This window comes from Talpa europaea, assembly GCF_964194135.1.
Source record: "Talpa europaea genome assembly, chromosome: 1".
Classification (NCBI taxonomy): Eukaryota; Metazoa; Chordata; class Mammalia; order Eulipotyphla; family Talpidae; genus Talpa; species Talpa europaea.
Window position 1 is genome coordinate 116,656,775 of NC_140073.1, and position 19,548 is coordinate 116,676,322.

Genomic DNA, 19,548 nt, shown 5'->3' on the forward strand with positions numbered 1-19,548 from the left:
TCTTCATTGATATGATAAAAATACCTTAGAAGCAAAAATACATTTATATAAAAAAGAATCAGTTGAACTAAAGAAAATATTTTAAGATCATCTTCATGGTTCAAGAAATATAACAAGGGGAGGCTATTTAACTTTGCATTTCATAACTACTATATGTAAGAAAAATAATTTTCTAGAATAAAAAGAGCAAACTATTAACATTTTTATCTAAAGTAATCATTACAAATGCTTAAAAGAAATTTTAGAAAACAGGTAAAATTTAAAAGACCTCACTAAAAGGGAAAAGTGTGGGAGGCTTTAAATCTAATTGAATGAGCGGTCAAGACATATGACTTTGCATAAAAGACTAATTCTGAGAAACATTAAATAAATATTGTGTGGGAATGCATTACAGAGAATGAAGACTGGATTTAGAGAACAGTAAGGAATAAAGATGTATTTTAGACAAATGCAGCAAATATAAAACCCTAATGTTTAACCTTTAAATTAATGATCTGAGAGTCTACCATATACTATCTTGAACGTGGAAAGCATAAATAAAATAGTATAAAACACCATGTGCCTAATTACAAAACATTATGATTTGGGATCAAAAATTACTATTTGTTTTCTTAGCAACAAGAAAAATTAAAAAGAGTCCTTGGTTTTAATAACAAGTTATTAAACCAATTATGGGAAGAAAAGGCAATATAAAATGGGATGATTCTTCTGTACTCTTGCCTCCCAAGAGCACTGAAGATTAATGAGATGACAACATAGTTCCATTTGATACGAAAGGAAGATGGCGAAGCTTTCATGGAAAACTCTCTTTATTAATGAGAAATATGTTTTGAAAGCTTGAAATTTCCCATGCTAGAGCAAAATAGTCTTGCTGCTATTTTAGGGGCTTACACATCCATTTCAACAAATAATCACAGATCAAGATGTCCCCAACCTGTATGAGACATATAAGTAATTTTTTTAGCTGTACAGAAAATAAATACTATCTCATCCTTTTGGACATTATCCACTGCCTCACATTTCTTATAATCATTAATTAGAACCCTAGCCTCTTTAATAATAAAACTAAAAATATTATGTATATATAAATTATAAATGGTAAACACATATGAATCACTTTCCATATTCCAGGCACTGTGCTATGTGCTAAACATGTTCAGTGTTAACATTTAGCATGTCAGCTATAATACCTCATATTATTATAAGTGATATTGTGCTATTTATCTGCTTCTCAACTCCAAATCTACTTTTTTGTTTCCTATTCTGAAATAAAAAGGAGCCAAATTCTTTAAATATTGTTCCTTTACCAACTGGCACAAAGTCAAGCTTAGTCAATAGGGGATGTTGGAAGCATCCTGAAGGAGGAAGGGGTGTCTTCTTGGGTCTATAGTGTTCCTCTCGCCAGACTTCTGCAGTAAGGACACCTCTAGTGGTGGGTTTCTGCTGCTGGTGCAGCAGCCAGCAGCCCTGGCTACCAGAAATTTGCCCCAGCCCCCAGGCAGCCAGCCACCATCACAGAAGTACCTCCCTCCCTGGTCTCTGCAGCCAGCAAGTTTCACAGTTCTTCCCTAGCTGCTCCCTCTCAACCTTCTAGTGGCTGCTCCTTAAGAACTGCTATTACTGCATTCTGTAGAGTTCACTTTACTTCTTACTAGCCTATAAAGCTAGTTACCTCCAATCCCCTCTTCTGTTACTTCCAATCCCCTGCTAAAACTAAAAATCCATTGTATTAAACTATGTTCAGGTAACTGTGAGCTACCTGCCTTCTCTCAGAGCCCAACTGACACAGTGCCTTTATGAGGTGGCACACCCATTTTATTGATAAAATACAGGCTAGGTGAATAATTTTTCCAATATCACATACCTCAGAAGTAGTAGAATTGGGATTGGCCTTGCTTTTTATAACTTCGCAGTTAGTATTTAACCATTTATGACCAGTATAATTAGAAATAGCTCCTTCTTTTTTAAAGTGTGCCCCAGCTTGGGGTCTCCCCTGGTGGCGCAGTGGTTGAGCGCTGGGCTGTGAAGATGCCCACAGCCTCTGCAGCGCTGGTTTGATCCCTGGCCACTGGACAAGGGTACCACATGGCGCACAGACCTTTTCTGCCTCACTCACTGCTCCCCTCAGCAGTGTACTTCGGTCCTTCTGCCTGTTCTGCTCCCCGCTCTGGCTCTGGTGAATTTTCTCACCCTCCTGTGCTTCTGACTGTACCCAGTGATGTATAAATAAATAAATAAAATCTTTAAAAAATAAAAGAGTGCCCCAGCTTGGGTCACCCAAATTAGGTTAGACTCTCTTTCATTTTACTTACACCAGCAATTCTCAAGCCTTTTACCTCATGACACAAGTGAAAATGACAATCACATGTGTGTTACACACTGTCCACTTCATTTAACCCCTTTCTCTCACACTGTAGAAAACGCAAGTAAAGACATAGTCAAGAAATGTTAATATGTAGATAATCTTGGCTTAACTCTTAATTATTATCAAGGCAAGTCCTCCACAGGCTGGTATTTTGTCTACTATCAGTATTAAGTACAATACCTTGCAGCTGACTGAGACACCATATGTCTGGGAAAAATAGTTGTTCCTCACATATTGCACATACAAAGGCAAGGAAACGTTTTGTAAGTTATGTATATGTAAGTTAAACCTTCTCCATTTCTTTATGCAATATACAGCTTATGATGTATAATTTAATTTACAAATTGCTACATCCAATGTATGCTTTGTTAATACACAAAGTGTAACATTTTATTAATATACTTTAAAAAGTTGATTATTCCAAGGGTGCCAAGCAGGACAGTTGCTTTGATGCTTTCTCACTGTCCTGGATATTTCTTTCAATTTTTTTTTTTAATAGAGGCATGTTTTTATTTATTTATTTATTTGTTTGTTTGTTTATACATGCAATGGGTACAGTCAGAAGCGCGGGAGGGTGAGAGAATTCACCAGAGCCAGAGCGGGGAGGAGAGCAGGCAGAAGGACCGAAGAGTACACTGCTGAGGGGAGCAGCGGGCGGCAGGAGAGGTCTGCGCGCCATGTGGGACCCTCCTCCGGTGGCCGGGAAGCAGCCGGGGATCGAACCGATGCCGCAGAGGCTGCGGGCAGCTTCGCAACCCAGCACTCAACTGCTGCGCCACCGGGGAGGCCCGATATTTCTTTCTACATGAAAATAGCTCAGAATAGGGACTCTATATAGCAACACAAAATTGTATTTCATTGAAAATATCTTACAATGTGTTAAAATAAATGTGACAGGACCTTGCTTTTACATCTTCAGATAGGGCCTTCCCTGTGGTGCAGTAGTTGAGCGCTGGGCTGTGAAGCTGCCCGCAGCATCTGCAGTCCCGGTTTGATCCCAGCCGCTGGGCAAGGGTCCCACATGGCGCGCATACCTCTCCTGCTGTGCCCGCTGCTCCCCTCAGCAGTGTACTTCGTCAGTCTGCCTGCTCTGTTCCCCGCTCTGACTCTGGTGAATTCTCTCACCCTCCTGCATTTCTGACTGTACCCAGTGCTTGTATTAATAAATAAATAAATCTTTACATCTTCAGATAAAATACTAAACATTTTCGCAAATAAGTCAGGAATAAGATTCCATATTAATATATTGAGAATTTCCAAAGCTTTCTTGGAGTTATAAATGCTTTACCTGTAATGACAAAGGTTTAAACACTGTTGAAGTTATAGTTCTCCTCCCCAGAGTTTAGAAACCAGGGGATTCAGAAGTGAGATTTTGGTCATTTGGGAGTGAGACAGACTTGCACATCATAGATGCTCAAGAATTAAATAACAAGAACCAAAAAAAAAAAAAAAAAAAGTGTGTGGAGTGTATAGATGAACACCATATTCCTCTCATTGAGAATCCAACCTGGTCATTTTAAGGATTCCATGGCCTATGTATTTGAGAGGGGGAAAAAAGGATGGCATTATGCCTGACTTCACCAGGAGTCTAACCTTGGACTAGCACTTGTGACCCATCATCCTTTGAGACTTCACGTATAGGCTTCTCAACAGAGCTTTGACTAATGTGAGCCATTGCATCTGCCTGCTGCATACTAGTGAGATCTGCCTCCCTGAAGATATTTAATATCTATCACAGAGGCACCAAATGCCTGACAGAAAAAGAATACTAATGAATGCTAGAGAAGCAGTTTCAGGAATGATTATAGAAATTGTTTACAGAAGGCTTAAAAAGCGGATGTTACGCTAACTGCTGGCATGGGTTTTGTTTGATTGTTTCTAGAAATAAGACATTGTTGTTCATGTGATTATTTGATATCAGCTGGCAATTAGAATTCCCTCTAAATATTACAGATGTTCTACTCTTTCCTAGAATCACAAGAGTTAACAGATAGACTTGACTATTTGAATGCTAGCAGTAATCTCTAGCTCTCAAGCTCCAGTTCTCAGTTGGAATATTTATTTGAAATACACTTGTCATGTTTTGCCTCAGTAAATGTCTATACTGATAACAATATCAGTGAGAGTTTACTTCTATATCCATGTAATCTCCTTTTAGTGATATGTGTTTTTGAACACAGGGCCATAATATACTGCTAATAAAAATAAACACTATATGTATGTATGTGTATGTATCTAAAAGATATATATGTATCTTTTAGAGCTATTTAATTCTGTTGGGGTATTTGTTCATAACCATCTTTGCATATTTAGAGTCAGTATTTCTGCAAATTACAGCCAAAACTTTTTTAAATATAATTGACCTATAACATATTATTTTCAGGTCTACAACATAAAGTTTCAATATTTTTATATACTGTGAAATAGTTACTATGATAAGTCTAGTAACATCCATTACCAGTTAGAAATTTTTTCTTGTGATGAGAACTTTTAAGAGAATTAACAATCTTTAAGAGAAAATTCAGTATGTGAGCTGTAGACAGTATAAAGAATAATAAGCTTAACATTATAAGTAGAACTAGCTGAATTTATTCATAGCAGTTGGAGAGTATTAAAATAAGACCTTAGTTGAATTTGATTTTTTTAACTATGTGACTTTTATTCCTCTGTGAATTAATACTTTGTTAATTATAGAAGAAACAAGACTACAGAAGCCAACTCAATATGCTTCCTTTCTGTCACACTTACACTGAGATCATAAGAGTTACTTACCTCTAGGCATTTTTAACCCCTCAATTCAGTGCTTAGACAGTACTAATTGTTTATTAGATTATTTCAATGTCAAAGCTATATGTGGATGTTCCAAGTCTTTCAACTATTAGTAGGCTGCAGGAAGAGGATACAGGAAAATCTTTAGAATGCATGCTATCAGTAGCATGTGGATGGGTTTGGGGACTCTGAGGTGTGAATACTTCAACTATTAAAGGTGCTAAAATAAAATCAACCAGCTATTGTGAAGTAATAAAAACTTGCAGTAATTACTGGTCCCACTGCTTTGCTGGTAACAGGAAAAATATTCTGCATTCCATTATATGTCCTGTGATCCATCCCATCCCCCATGAGACAGAGATTAATGCTGCAATACCAAAGAACGAAAATGTGATTACACCAGATTTTATTGTAATACCATTATCGATTTGTTGCCATAATAATGTAGGATGCGCATTGCTTTACATCAGTAAGTTTTTATTTTTCTGCATTTTCCCCTAGAGATTTGAGAGCCTATATGTCTATAAAATTGCAACCTTGAGTCTGCAATTGGAAAACCTATCTATTGTTCTAAAGTTACCTTTAATCTGACTACACTGGTGGGCATAAACTATCATGGTAATAGAATGTACACCCCTGGTACTATAAATATCCCATCATTGTGCTCCTGTCTTAAGTGTACGTCCATCTTAGTCACCTTTATTTGGGATGAGAAAGATACTGAAGTATTATAGATTTCATACTTGAGCATCCAAAAAAGCAATGATGCCAGCCTTCCTCATACTACCTCATTTAAAATAGAAACCTATTTCAGTTATTTAGTCTTATTAAAGAAAAACAAAAAAGCTTTTGACCCTTAGAATTTTTTTTATCTTCCTCTCACAAATGTACTAAGATATACTTCCCTCACATTTTTGCTTATTCCTTTGACAATGGAAACATTTTGTTAATACAATCAAGGTTTATCATTATTACTTTGTATACTGATATAAATATCTTCTGCTATACTATATTTTATGTAATGAATCATATATACATATATATTTACATCATTGTTCATTTTTGTACAATGCATGCTTGTATGCTTTCTCCTTTCAGATGTGTCCCCATAAAATTCCTACCATCAATTCACCTGTAAATCATCACCATAGTCTTTTATGCTCTTCTCTCCTTTATTTTGATTCCTCTATCTCCCCCTCCCTTGCAGAATGTCTCTTATTTATAGTTGCCTGCTAATTTTATTGGTTTATTTTTATTTTTTATTATTGATATTTTTCCTGATCTTTTATTTGGCTCCCCTATAGACCTCCTATAAGTGAAACTATCCAATATTTTTCTTTTTCCTTCTAACTTATTTCCCTGAGCATAACCCCTTCTAGCTCCATCCATGTTGCTGTGAATGGAGTGAGTTTATCTTTTTTGATTGCTGAATAGTAGTCCATTGTATAGTTGAGTCTTTTGAAACACAAGTAAATTACTCATTGTTCAGTCCTCTATTCTCTACCTTTACACTCTTCCTAAGTCATTTTATTTATTCTCATAGTTTATATCCTACCTACATGGGGAAACTTTCCAAATTCCTATCACAAACTCAAATGTCCTCTCTGAATTGAGACTTTCATAGTGAATGGTCCAGTTGGTTTCCCTTCAAATTGTATCCTCCTCTTCCTCTTCTCAATGTATGTCATCACTCTCTTCAAAGCTTATTATGATGGAAACATAGGGATTATCCTTCTTTTCATGCCCACATCAAATCCACCAGCAAGACCTAAATGTCCTATCCCCAAATACATCCCAAATCCATCTATTCTACTCTTACTACCCTGCCAGAGTCTCAGCTAGAGTCTCATAACCATTGTCTCCGTGTCCATCTATAATATCCTCTTTTTCATCCCCATGTCGAAACAAAATATTCTTTTTTTTATTATTTAAATATTTTATTTTATATAATTCTTACATCTTTTTTCATTTTGGTTATATTCCCCATACAATTGCACCTCCCCCCTTATTTTGACGCTAGTCCTTCCTTTCCCCCCCTTCCCCCCACCCCCATAGTGTGTCTCTGGTTTATAGCTGCTTGTTGATTTTGATTTTTACTTTGTATTGATTAGTCTTTTTTCTGGTCTCTTATTTAGGTTTTCTAAATTCCTGCTATGAGTGAGACCATCCGGTATTTTTCTTTTTCTTTCTGACTTATTTCACTGAGCATGATCCCTTCTAGCTCCATCATGTTGCTGCAAACTGCATGTGTTTATGTTTTTTTGATTGCTGAGTAATATTCCATTGTGTATATGTACCACATCTTCTAGATCCAGTCATCTATTTTTGGGCATTTGGGTTGTTTCCAAAGCTTAGCTATTGTAAATAGTGCTGCTATAAACAGGGGTGCAAGTGCTCTTTGGAATTACTGTTTCTGTGTCATTTGGGTAAATACCTAGGAGTGGGATTGCTGGACCATATGGAAGCTCTATGTTTGGTAGGTCAAGAAATCTCCACACAGCTCTCCATAGTGGTTGGACCAGTTTGCACTCCCACCAGCAGTGCAGGAGAGTTCCTTTTTTTCCACAACCGTGCCAACATTTGTTGTTGCTAGTTTTTTTTAATATGTGCCATTCTCACTGGTGTGAGATGGTATCTCATTGTAGTTTTGATTTGCATTTCCCTGATTACAAGTGATGTTGAACATTTTTTCATATGCCTTTTGGCCATTTACATTTCTTCTTCAGAGAAGTTTCTTTTTTGCTCTTCTGCCTATTTTTTGACTGGATTATTTTCTTTGTTTTTGTTGAGTTTCATCAGTTCTTTGTAGATTTTTTATGATCAGTCCTTTATCTTTAGTGTTGTGTGCAAAAATGTTCTCCCAGTTGGTGGGGTTTCTCTTTGAAACAAAATATTCTTTTAAAGCACATTTAGATGTCACAGCCAAATTTTACCGAGAATAATATATATATTTGTGTGTATATGTGTGTGTGTATATATAAATATATATTTATAGTTCAGCTTAAATACATAGCACATATTTGCAATAATTTAATTTAGGAGACAATCATTTTTTAATTGCTAACATTGAGTTATAACATTATACAAGTTTCAGGTCTGCATCACTAAAAACCCACAATGTGTGTAGAGCACACTGTGTTCCCCGCTAAATGTCCAAGTCTATCCTTTACTATATGATTGTCCCCTTTTACCTGATTTACCCACTCCCCATTCCTCAGAAGTATTTTATTATACAGCAATTTATATGCACAACACACACAATAAAACCTCAACAGATTATATTTTTATAATATATGGTATAAATTAAAGCAATAGTGTAACCATATATGGGAAAAATAGAAACAAGAAAAATCAAAAGAATTCTTTATTCAACCATAAAAAATAACTACTAGCTCAGGTATAATTTGTTCTTTCAATCAGACAAAAACATATTTGCACAAATAAATAAAAGAAAAAAGTTCCAGTGAATCCCTTTTGCTATCTGTATCAAAAACTTTTCACTGTAACTGTCAAAATCTTCCATCAGTTGATAATATTTTGTCAGTTCCAAATTCTTTCAAAGATAAATATTTATCTAAAGATCTGGCTTAGTACTAGCAGTGGAAATCTGAAAAATATATGGTCACCGACTTCAGGAAATCCACTTAATGAAGTAAAGTTTATTTGTAAAGTGTGATAATGTTTGCAATAAAAATGTCTGCATAAAACAGAGAAAAGAATAAGGGAAGTTTTCTTAAAAGGGGCAGCAGTTGATTAGATTCTTAAAGAATTATTGGGGGGAGCAGGGTAGAGAAGGGGTTGTATTCAACTATATTGCATATCAATACAAATCTCATACATACATCTTTAATGTCTTTAGTGAGGCCACTGTTGCTATAGAGCACTCCAAAGAAATATTGGCAGTCCTAATGAGAAGTTCCTTAGTTATTTAAAAAAAAAATGTGTTCTGAAGAATACAGTAGGTACAAAGACACAGGTAAATGAAAGATGTAATATATCACATTGACAAATATCAACCGTTAGACCTCATATTCTATTGGCAAGGCTATTGGTATGTAAACTTAATATTTAGAATATTATTGTTTGATTCCTAATTAATACATCTGAAAAATAATATCAGTAACTAAGATTATAAAAGAAGTTGCAATCACATATTCTATAGTTCATGAGGATATATATATATAACGCCATCTCTGAAGTAGTCAGATAATGTTTCAATCTAAAAATAAAAAATACAGGAAAAATAGGGGACACCACAGGCATGCAGCCAACACAATCCAGGCATGGAAACTGTATAAGAAAACTATCTGTTTTTTTTTTAAAACAAACAAATATAAGGGATTAAAGAAATAAAGGTGTAATCTATAAAGAAACTTAAGATACATGTCAAACAACTGCAGTGTATGTCTTATTTTTATCTTGATTCAAACAAACAAAATAAATATAACCAAAAAATGAAATCATTATAAAATGATAATCATAGAAATATGAATACTAAATGGATATTTGATTATTGAGCTCTTATATATTATTTGTAATAATGTTTTGGTTACTATTTTTTAAGAGTCCAGCACATTTTCAATTGCTGACCAAAAAAAAAAAAAGTGCATGCACTCTAATAATGCCGTGGCTAGCTAATAATAGACTCCTTTTCCTGAATTGCTACATATGAGGACACTGCTTCTAGAAAGCTTTCTCCAAATGAGACCATCCCTTCAAACATTCAGAAAAATCTAACTTTCGTAACACTTTGTAGTTATAGCATATGACTGTGAATATGTACTTGGTTAACAAACAAAAGTCTCAAGTATTCAATTTTCAATCCCTGCAGGTCAAAATAAGCGTTTTCTTCTGTGATGCACATGCCGCTTGTTTTTGACCATGTTCTCTTCCAAAGTATCCCATCACCACTCTCTGACCAAGAAGAGAGAAAACTGAAACTCAAAGTTTTATCTCTGGAATGACACTGAGCAGTAGATATTGTGGTTTCACCTTGCAAATTCAGAATATCTCAGAGTAGTTGGACGTGATTGCCAAATGAATATGGGAAAATCATTTACATACCAGAGTGGGCGGGAACAACCAGGAGGAAAGTTGGAGCAGGTGTTGAGAAACTAAGTTTAGCTGAGTAGTAAGAATGTAGTCTGGGTTAAAGATGTGGTCAGAAGAAACAAATCGAACAAAAATTGAGCAGTGAACAATATTAGATAACCAAAGCAGGACCAAAACCAAGAAAAACATAGAAATTAATTCAGTGTCAGAACCAAGTGTCAGAACCAAAACCAAGAAAAACATAGAAATTAATTCTCTGTAAAAACATTAGATATCAGAATCTTATAGACTTATTATGAAGAAAACATCCCTGAAGTTACAGGGTAATTTTTGAAGCACTAGCCAAAAGCTTTTATTCAAAACTTCACTTGAATTAAAAGAACTTTGGTTCTGGATAACCAGGAAATTATATACTGGAATTATACATTATACATTATATATTATTCATTATATATGTAAATATGTTATACAGAAACTTAATTGCACAGAAAAGGTTAAATAAAATGAAGTATTCAAGCACTTAACACAGTGTTCCATAAAAGGTTACCTTTAAAACAATAACTAATGTTGAAGAGATTATATTTGTAAATTATGTCTTATTGAAGGAGGTCTCTTGTTTATTTCTTATCCTGTAAGGTCTCTAACCTAAATCTTTCTTGACATTTCTGCTATCATAAATTTAAATCTGTGGTGCTCAAAGTGCCATCCAGAGATCCCAGTAGATTCCCAAGACTCTTTTGAGGGATTTGTGAGGTCAGAATAATTTCATAATTATAAGAAGATATTATTTGCCTCTCTTTCCCAAATTTTCAGAATTTACCAGAAGCTACATGACATGTAATGACATTATTACTCTGATGACCATGAATATTTGCATGGTCATATGCTTTAAAATTTCCTCACTTTTTGTTACTAATACAGTAAGGATCAGTAGATATAACCCCTGAAACCATGAGTTCTTTGAGATTTCATGGAGTTTTAAGAGTACAAAGAGGTTCTCAGAACTGATGTTTCAACCATCTTTTATTGCCTTAACTTTAACAATTGCCTCCTTTGTCTCTGCCTTTTTCTGATTTCTACAAAGAGCTCATTATACTGCATCTCTGTTTAAAATTTCTGTATCTTCTATTACCTATAAGGTGGAGTAGTACAGTAGAGTAGAACAAACAGTAAGCCTTTAGTTTTACCTACTGCTGAATTCAAATTATATATATATATAAATATATATATAAATATATATATATATATATCAGACCCTGTTAATTGTCCCCCAACAACCATTTCTCTTTCTTCATCTTTGTACTAAAATCCATGGGTTTTAGCTTAGCACTTGGCATTTCCTTTAGAAACGACCCCATTGAAGATAATGTGGTCACATATGATGGACATTGGGAGAAAATAATATATGCTCATCTTTCATAAAGTCTGCACTGTTCTATAATCCACAATAAGACTGCAGTCAGATGCTCTATTTCTGAGCTATAACCCTATGCAGGGCAAGACTGAATGTTTAAGTGCAGGGACAAGATGAATGATCTAAGCCAATCAAGAGAGAACCTGGTAAGTTCTTGACAAGGAGTACTGCTTCTGCAATAAGAAATGATGTAAGTAGGGCCTCCCCGGTGGCGCAGCGGTTGAGCACTGGGTTGCGAAGCTGCCCGCGGCCTCTGCAGCGCCGGTTCAATCCCCGGCTGCTCCCCGGCCACCAGAGGAGGGTCCCACATGGCGCAGACCTCTCCTGCCGCCCGCTGCTCCCCTCAGCAGTGTACTTCACTTCTGCCTGCTCTGCTCCTCGCTCTGGTGAATTCTCTCACCCTCCCGCGCTTCTGACTGTACCCAGTGCATGTATAAACAAGCAAACAAACAAATAAATAAATAAATAAAACATGCCTCTATAAAAAAAAATTAAAAAAAAAAAAAAGAAATGATGTAAGTAGGTTGCTAAAATTATACCTCTTACAGACATAATTTTCCCATTTGGAAAAGGCATATATTTTCCAAGGTCATTTTTTGTTTCAAGTTGGACTGTGGTCCATTTGGTGGATTGACAGTTTTGTTACTATATTTTTACTGAAAATAATTTCATATTTTTTAAAAATAATATTAATATTGTTTTTTAGGACAAACCAGATGAACTTGCTGTTTTATGGATCAAATATGGAGTTAAAGATTTACACAACTACAAAAAGGTAAGAAGAGTGAAGGCCAAAAATGCCTCTTTGGGGAAATTTGAATATGCAAATATAGGAAAACTCTTAGTTACCTAAAGCATTAAAGTTGACAGGTACTCAGTGGATATCAAAATGCTAAAGATGAAACCTCACCTCTGTCTAAAACTAATAATGCTTTTCCTGTTCTTCTATATGAATCTCATGCAAGTGCTTCTCATTGGCCTCCAGTCTGTTTAGAATGTGGCGAGCAAGGGAGCCTGTAGAGTGTAGTCTCTTGGTTCTACTCCTTTGTGGGACAGTGAAGAACCTAGAAGAGCATTAGCCTAAGTTAATGCATTTTTATTAATTAGAGTCTGTGGGGTGAAAAATAAGATTTCAAAACAGAAATAGTTTATCAAATCAGACATTTTCTCTCAAGCGGTCTTTTTTTCCCTTTGCTTCTATTTCTCCAGTACCCCCTTTTGAATAAATGGAGATGCTACTAATTCTCATATATATGCATGTACTTCCTGTAGGAGATACACACACACACACACACACACAACCTTTTAAAGTTATTTTTCTTTTAGTCTCTACTCTTTCATTCAAGAAATAAAAAATAAAAATTATCTACAATTTTTAAATCGGGGGAGTTGGAATTGTTTGAAAATACATAGCACATTAGCCAGGAAAGGCAGTGTCTGGGACCCTATACTAAACATTAAATACATGATTTATCCATTAATGCCCACTTAAAAATCGATGTGTTATTGCTAATGAAAATGTAATTTTCCATTTGGTAGAGATGCCCCCCAGACTCACTATTTCAGCTTTTCAGATTGATTATTTAAGAAACCAGTGCCAGATCTAAGCTATGGGGCTTTCATTGTAATTGCATCTGATTCCTGGACATCATACTAATGCTGGACTATTAGTATAATAAGGGCCACTGATATACTTTTCATCTGTATGTTCATAATAACATCTATCTATGGAAGCCACCTAATTTGTCATAATGGAAAGATGGTACTTTTAAAGTACATTTTTAAAGGGTAATTCCGTATGACTTGACCACAATAGTTCATTTGCTGATATTGTGTCATTATTTTCAATAAGTTCATGTTAATCCTTTTTGCAGTCTATGTAAGCCTGGTCTGGTAGTCAGTATTTAAAGCTGTAATACTCAAATGTCTCATACAAAGTCCTTTAGAATATATCTATAAAGATATAAATTAAGGAGGAATTGTCTGTGTGAATAGAGTTTGTTGAAATAATAGAATTGTTTATATTATTTTATATAATTTTCAAGATTAAAAAACAAGAGAGATGAATAAAATTAACTAGCAGAAATGCCAATATTTAGCTCTCTTCATATTGCTTTCTTTTACTTCTTTTCCTGAATCTAAATATTCAGGTCCATTGTAAAGTATACCTTAAAATGGAAATTCAAACTACATGTAATTTTACTACTGGGATACAGCACCGTTTAAAAAATATATATCCTTTCTCTTTTTTTCATTTATATGTGCATAGGAAGAGATAACATGCTTAGGAAATAAACACATGAATAAAGTTGTGTATGTTTTCTGCAAGAATCCAAATGAGGAACATATTATCTTTTATTTACTATTTAAATATAGAATACTTCGTCGGCATTCAGTGAAAATGAAATCTAAGTACAAATTAAATTTTACTAATTTTTAGATAAAGTGTAAGTTTTACCAGTCTAGGATTTGGTTGATATGGTTGGTTATATCAATATTCAAATATTAAACCAACCATGTATTTTTGAGGGGAAAAACTTACTCTATGATGGTGTCACTTTTTAGTATTTCTGAATTCTATCTGTAATATTTTATTAAGGATGTGTGTGTATGTGTAATTATGAGAGATGTTTTTATTGTTTTGATTAGTTTGTTTTTGTACTGTATTCCTCTGGTTTGGCATGAGGTTAATATTGACTTCCTAAAACAATTGGGAAGTATTCCCTTCGCTCCTGTATTTTGAAAAAGTTTGTGTAGAATTTGTATTAATTCAAATGTCAAATAGAATTCTCCATTGATACCACTTTGTCCTAGAATATCTTTTTCAGGTGCTTTTAAATAGTGAATTAAATATTTCAGGAGCTGTATGACTATTCAGATTATTTCATCTTGGTTGAATTTTGGCAGTTTGTAGTTTTCAAGGAATTGGTCCATTTCTTCTATGTTCTTGAATTAATGAGTATAAAATTGTTCGTGGTGTGTTCTTATTATCTTTTTACTGGCTATAGGAATCTATAATGACTTTCTTAAATCAGGTAAATTTTAGAAAAGTGAAATGCACAAATCTGCAGAGCAGTTTGACACACATATACACACATATTGTTAGCAGGTGAGTGATGGGTGAGTGATGGGCAGCCCAGTACCCTCAAACCTGCCTGCTCTAAATGGATTCTTTCATTCACTGCATAAAGACAAAACATAATCTTAGTGCATAAAACCTTCAAAAAAAAAAAAAAGAACTTTCGTAGAACTAGTGTGCAATACAGAGAAGAGAAGAGAAAGAATATAGTTAAGATAGTCTCTAATGAAACACCCCAAGTTACCCATCCCCTGGTGGGGAAATGCCCAATCAAATAGGGTTGACCCAAAACAGGACCACTGAGACCCAAAAGTTTGTCACACATCTGAGGCATCTTCTGCTTGTGACCTATAGGAACGGAGCAGATGGAGCCAGGCAAGTCTGAAAGGAAAAGAACAAAATCAAAATATAAGTCAAGATAAAGGCTGCTATTGTCAGCCTCCCCACAAGTCTGTCACCCACATCTGTCTGTTTAAAGTGTCTCTTTCTGTGTCCTCCAAGTTACTGGTATAAGAACAAGGCTGAGAAGTAAGCACAGCTTCTTCACATGTCTCTCTTCTCCATGTGCTTCCTCCAGTCTTTTTCTTTTTTCATCTCTCTCCACTTCTCCTTCCAGTCTTCCTCTCTTTCCCAGTCTTTTTTAGCTTCTCCCTGCTCAGCTCTACCCTGCCTTGGGTAGGGCAGGGAACCTGGAACCTCCCCTTTCTATGGCTATCATGCTGTTACAATATAACCATGACCAAACCAAATTGAAAAGTATTTCCACCACTCTTGAAAGTTCCCTTGATCTCTTTCTCAGTCAATAAGCTACTTACCTGAGGAAACCATTGCTATGATTTCTACCATTCTAGAAGAGGGATTAGCAAATTAGTGAGAGGGTTTGGCTCAGACTAGTTATATATAGCCTACCACTTGATTGTATAAATGGGTCTTATTAGAATAAGTTCACATTCTGTCTTTAATGTATTGTACACTGCTACTTTCATGCCACTAGGACAAAGTGGAGTAGTCAAAACCAAGATAGTGTGGCCTGCACTTGGGAAGTCAGTCTTTTCTGTATTTTTCAGTGAACCTATAGAAATCCAGTTTCTGAAGCAAGTGAAATTGACATCCTATAAAAATAGAGACTGCCTCCTTTTGTGCCCTAGAAACATTTGCTCTTCACATTTGAATGGCATGTATTTGCATTTCAAAGGGGAATGAAACTGGGAGCCATTCGTTTTCATTTCAAAGGATGAACTAGGAAACTTCTTTTCTTCCCAGTCAAGATCTATGTATATTAGGAAAATGAGATTTATATCCTCTCTGGGAAAGTAGATGGTAACTGTATAGCAGTTCCCATATAAACTCTCAGAATCATAATTCTGTGGTTACTCTCCTGTGGTACAAAAATCTCTCTTTTGTGTTGTGGTGCTAAACATCCAGCTTTCATCACATTGCCCTAAAGAAAAAAACTGAAGGAGAACCTTCTTCTGCAGGGAAACCAATGTAGTTATTTCTGTAAGATACAGTCTGCACTCAGAGTCCTCTATCATAGGACTTTGTAGTGGGTGTGGTGAGGTAACATACATCTGAAGAGGTGTGATCCTGTACCTGTGAATCATATACAATATAGTTAAACAAGTCTTCTCTTAATTAAAAAAAGAGAGTGTGTGTTATACACAAAAAGTCCACAAATAACAAAAGAAATTCACCTTTATGAAATTTTATGAACACAGGGTTCTCAGGCCTAATATATTTTATTTGTGTTTACCAAAATACAGCCCTGGTTTCTGGTTTATTGTCTATTGCTATATAAATCATGTCTTAAAATTTCAAGAGATATTTGTGATATTTCAAAAGTTTTTCCACTTAATAAAGACATTTAATCATAAAAAAATAAGTAACAGTCTGCCTTTGATCCAAAAACTTCATTTCCTTTCAAGACAAAACAAATGAATATTGAAACTAAAACATTACCACAAAACCTAAAATATTTATTATCTGGTCCTTAACAGAAAAAGGTGACCAACCCCTGTTTTAGAGTGGAATTGTTAGGGGGAAAAGGATGTCCCAAAGCTAATTCCATATAGGCTTTGTGGACTCCACCCCCACCCCAGGTCACAAGCTGTTATAGAGCAACCCCGATATTAAACGGGTTCCTGGCTGTGGGTCCTCACCCGCGCGCTTTAAAGGGATTTATGAATACTCTACTACAGACACACACAAAAGGTTAATAAAAGGTTTATTTACAAGAGAAAAGGAAATAAGGAAAATGTACAACTCAGGGAGAAAACAGGGAAATAAAGTCATTAATGCGTCCTACCGGATCCAAAGACCTGGAAACCCAAAGTCCCTCTCAGAGCTGGCCAGACGCTGCGAGCTGGTGGAGAGCCAAAAATGGGGGATCCCCAAAGCCCACGTGTCTGCCTTTTATATCCACCTGGCTGCTTAACCCCACCCTCAGGTCCCAGCCACCTTCCCTTTGGTGGTGATGGGATTTGGAGTTCCCAGTGTCTTTGGCTTTGACCTGGGGTGGGGGTGGAGTCCACAAAGCCTATATGGAATTAGCTTTGGGACATCCTTTTCCCCCTAACAGTATTACTGTCTTGAACTAAAATACATGGGATCATAAGTTTGTACTCTGTGTGGTTTCTTTTGTTTGACATACTGTTTTACAGATATATATCCATATAGTTGTATGTAGCAATGGTTGTTGTAATGTCTAAGTGAATTCTGTTATATGAATATTCCACAATTTGGCTATTTTCTGTTGATGACCATTTGAGCTATTTTCAGTTTTTAGTTATTATGAACATTGTTGTACAAGTACTTGTGGACATACGCTTTCATTTGGGGAGTATAATTTCTAAGTCATAGGAGAGGTACATGTTTAACATTTGTATGAATTCTAATTTGTAAAAAAAATGGTTTCATTAATTTACACAATCAGTGTATTATATTTCCAGTTGATCCAACTAATTATTGATAATATGATCCATCATTTAAATTTAAGCCATCCTGTGCATATGAAGTAGTGCCTTCTTGAGGTTTTATATTTTCTTATTATTTATTAATGATTTTGGACTCCTTTTGATGCACTTGTTAGCCAATTGTGTCCTTTATGAAGTGTGTTAAAGTGACTATTATTTGTCTTTTTTAATTTTATTTTTATCAGTTACTTTACAGCCTGGGTGAAAGCCATTTATCATATGTTTATAAATATTTTTCTCCCAGTCTATGACTTGTCTCTTCATTTTTTTGAGTATTTTTTATAAGACGTTTTAAATTTTGATAAAGTCCTATTTACCAATTTACTGTTGTGTGGTTAATGAGTTCTGTCCCCTAAGAAATCTGCCTACTCAACATTCTTCTCTCTTAGATTTTACATGTAGGTCTAAGAGCTACTTTAAACTAACTTTTGTATTGGGTGTTAGGAAGAATATCATGACCTTTTTTTGTTTGTGTGTGTGTTTTGTTTTGTTTTTTATAGTAAAGTTTTTCCAGGAACATTTGTTGAAAATGTTTTCTTTCCTGCATAATTTCTTTAGTAACTTTACTAAAATGCAATTTGCCGTGTGTGTGTGTGTGTGTGTGTGTTTGTGTATAAACCTATTTCTGAATGTTCTATTTTGTCCATTTGTTTGTCTTTTGTTAACACTAATACTACATTAATTTAATGTTTGTGGCTTTATAGTTTATTTCAAAATCAAGTTGTTTTCTAATTATTTTTCTTCTTTAAATTTTTATTATTGTTTTTCCAATTTCATATGAATTGTCATATCAGTCTGTTTCTACCATATAGTGGGCTGAGATTTTGATTGTCTCTATAGATAAACTTGGGAATAATTAACATTTAAAAATTCTGATCTTTTTCAGTCTATAAACATAGTCCTTCATTTACTTAGTTCTTCTTTAATTTCCCTAAATAACATCTTAATTTTCAGTGCATAAGTGTTATAAACCTTTCATTAAAACTATTCCTAAGAGTTTGATGGGCATTGTTTTAATGTTATTGTTGTTGTTGTTGTTTATAATTTCTAGTTAGCTATTGGTGGGATGTAAAAATACTATTTATTTTTGTAAATGGACTTTGTCTTATACAACCTTACTAAAACTTACCTATTAGTTTTATAATTTGCTTATATTTTTATGTGGATTTTCTCTGTACATAATCATACACAAATAGACAGTTTTACTTTCCAAATAAATTATCTATGCACACATGATTAAGCTGATACCCTTACGATTCTAAAGTCTTCAGTGTTCAAGTGAAGAAACTGAGTTCTAAGAAATGAAATGCTTAGTTAGTGATTGTCCCGACCCGCGGGATTCGTAGGCACGAAAAGAGAAGGGCTGAGGATTGAAATGAGGACTTGAGACAACTTGACGCTAGCGGTTGCTTCTTTATTTTTTCTTTACCTTCTCTTACTTTTCCCTGTCTTTCTACCTTCCCTGACCTTCTCTCTGCTCCTCTAGCAGTAACCCCCTGACCTTCTCCTGGTTCTCTTCTTATATCCTGGTAGCTCCTCCCATCGTACCTCCCAGTCTCATTTGATTAACAGGAAAAACCTGTGGTTTCTCAGCAGACGAAACGGTAAAGAGAAACTTAATTGATGGCACGTGTTGCACAATACTGCGCATGCTCCGGACAAGTGATTAGCTGATCCTAGATGGTGATGAGTAGGCAAGAGGTCTCTCTGTGATCTACCATCATGTGAATAAGGAGCGACTCTCAGAGTAAACGTGCCACTTCTATTCTGGGCAAGTTATGTTTAGCTGATTTTCCAAACAGCCCCAGTCCTAGCGTGCCTTTTAGCTGTGTCTATTCCCTCTATACTGGAAATCTGTAAAAAGGAGGTCTTTCCTAAATTCTTATATTTTTCTTCA